We start from the raw sequence: 2,608 nt of genomic DNA, 5'->3' as shown, positions 1-2,608 counted from the left end.
CATCGGGTCCTGCTGGTGCGGGTGCCGGCGGGGAGACAGCTCGCACCCACCCGCAGCGAGGCCCGCGTGCCCGAATCGTTCTGCTCCGCGTTGCCCATCCCGCTGGGATGCGTGCTCAGCCGTGCCATGCCGTGTCACCGAGCAAGCAATAAACATCAAAGCTGACCCACGCCTGGCCTTGCCGGAGAGTTTATTCCCCGTCCGGGGCTGAGGAGGTGCGCTGGGTGACCAGAGCTGGAGGTCAGGAGGTAGAGGGAGGACAGGAAAGGTTTGCAGTCCTGGATTGCAATTAAAGCATGCTGGTAGGGACTGCTCGGTGCCATTTGACATGGCCCAGCTGTGGCCAGCTGAGCTCCACAGGTGTGGGGCCAGGCTCTCCCCCTGCTCCCGCGGTGGATAACCTTTTCAAAAGCAGCAGTTGATGCTGGGAGGCCCAGGAGAGACCTTCTCGGGTGTGTCGGTAGCACAACACGTGTGCACGCCCTATCGAAACCCCTATCAGTGCTTCTACGTGGCGCCTCTCCAAACAGGCGTGCCCAGCTGTGCTGGATAATGAACAACTTTTCACCCACTCCCTGGGTGTTTAGCAGCACCCGGGATCATTAAGCCATCAGTCTGGCAGCTTCCCAGATTTAATTATTTTTCATCTAAACTCTACTTTCTGTGTCTTTCTCTGTGTTTGAGTGGTGGGCTGTACCCACCAGATCCGCCTCGCTGCAGCTTATAGTTGTGAACTCCACAGGGAATTTAGTTTTGGGTTTTTTTTTAACATTATAAACTCTGGTTGAATAAATGAGATGGGTAGTGTTTTGAGAAGCACAAAAAAGGCAGAAATCCTTTCGTGGGGCAGGATTTGGGCTCCTTTATCAATTTAAGCACTTTCTCCTGTTCATCACACCCTTGGTTTTTACATGACATTTTGGAAGCTGAGATGGGGAGTATGCTCTTTAAACATCTCCAGAAATCCCCCCCCCCGAGTTTCTCTGGCTTGGGACCCACATTCTAGGTGTCCCCATTGCTCTGGGGTGTGTGGTTGGGGTTTGGTGAGGCGATAGCAGACGGCACTGGGCGTGCGGAGCAGACAGCCCGGGTTCAGGGATGCGGTGGTGGGTCGGGAGCTGCAGTGATGTGGGCTCACGTCCCACCCTTGGTGTGAAGACTGAAACCTGGCTCCCTGGCTTGGCAGAGGCCCTGCTCCCCCATGGAGGTGTGGGGGGGTTAGGGAGCTGCCGGCTCTCTCCGTGAGCGTGGGGGGATGCTGTGCGGCAGCAGTGCAGCTGGATGTGCCACAGGCAGGGCTTGTGCCCAAGCGATGCTGTTTAGTCAATAAAGCTGGAACAAGTCTTTCTTTAGCCTCTCCCTCCCATAGTTGTAGGGGTTTTGTCAGAGGGAGGGGAAGTGCTGACATATCACAAGCGTGATGGACCCCATAAAGGCCATTTGCTCCTAGAGAATGGGTCAAAGCCCGGAGAAAATGCTGGGTTTGGGTTTCACAGGGTCACAGAAAGACGTAGGGTGGAAAGGCACCATGGATGTCTCAAGTCCAGCCTCCTGCTCAAAGCAGGGCTAGTGCCAGAGGTCAGGGTCATCAGAGCCTCTGGTGTCCAGTCAAGTTTGGAAACCATCCAAGGATGGAGGTCCCACCTCTGTGGGTCTTGTTGCAGCATTGCGCCATGCTCGCAGAGAAGGTTGTTTTCCTTGTGTGCGTCAGCGTGTCCCTTGTGGCACCTGTGCTCGTTGCCTCTTGTCCTTTTGCCATGTGCTGCCACGTCTCCCTTCTCCACAACCCTTCTCTAGGTAGTGGAAAACTGAAGTTCGGTCTCCCTGAGCCCTCTCTTCTCTGGGCTGATGGGTCTCTGCTCAGCTTTCAGCCCCCAAGGTCCCAGGTGACAGCGTGGGCAGTGTCCTGGGACAGGGACCTTGCCCTGAGGGTTTGCAATCAGTGCTGAATGCTGCTGAAGCTGCACAGTTCCCCTGAGAGTAGCTCAGGAGGTGATGGGGACCAACATCCGCAGTGTCGGCATGGGGACACCAGGACAGGCGTCACCGTGGCTGCCCCCCAGACAGGGCGCACGAGGAGGGCTGGGGGAGGTGGTGGGGCAAGACCCAGGAGAAGCCAGGGGGGTTAGGGGTGCTTTCTGGGCATCCCCTGCCCAACCTGCAGCGGGACGGCTGTGACCATCTGCTACCCTCTGCTGGTTACTGCTCCCCACACACGGGCACGGCCCTGCGCCGGTCAGCGGACGTGTCTGGACACTTGCACCCAAGCGTTGTCCAAGCAGAGCCGCCTTGCACCCAGCAGCACCCATCCCTCCCTGCTGCCCACATGGGAGCTGCCAGCCCTTGGGGAAGGGGATGTGGGACCCAAACCTGCTTCCAAAGAGATGGACCAGAGGTCTGGCCCATGGCCGAGCAGCCTGGAGACTGGTGCTGGTGGTACCATGCCGAGCAGTCAGACCAGACCCCTCCGAACCCTGCGGCCGGTGGTGCCGGGGGATCTTGCAGCAGGGATGGTGCACCACCACCAAGCCATCCGGGCCATGAGCGCTGGGTGGGAATGTCAGCCCAGCCCGGGGCAGGACTGAAGCCCTGCAGCCCGTGTTACCTG

The sequence above is a fragment of the Pterocles gutturalis genome, unplaced genomic scaffold (genome assembly GCF_000699245.1).
Source record: "Pterocles gutturalis isolate BGI_N339 unplaced genomic scaffold, ASM69924v1 scaffold12817, whole genome shotgun sequence".
NCBI lineage: Eukaryota > Metazoa > Chordata > Aves > Pterocliformes > Pteroclidae > Pterocles > Pterocles gutturalis.
Note: the sequence above shows the minus strand (reverse complement) of the source record.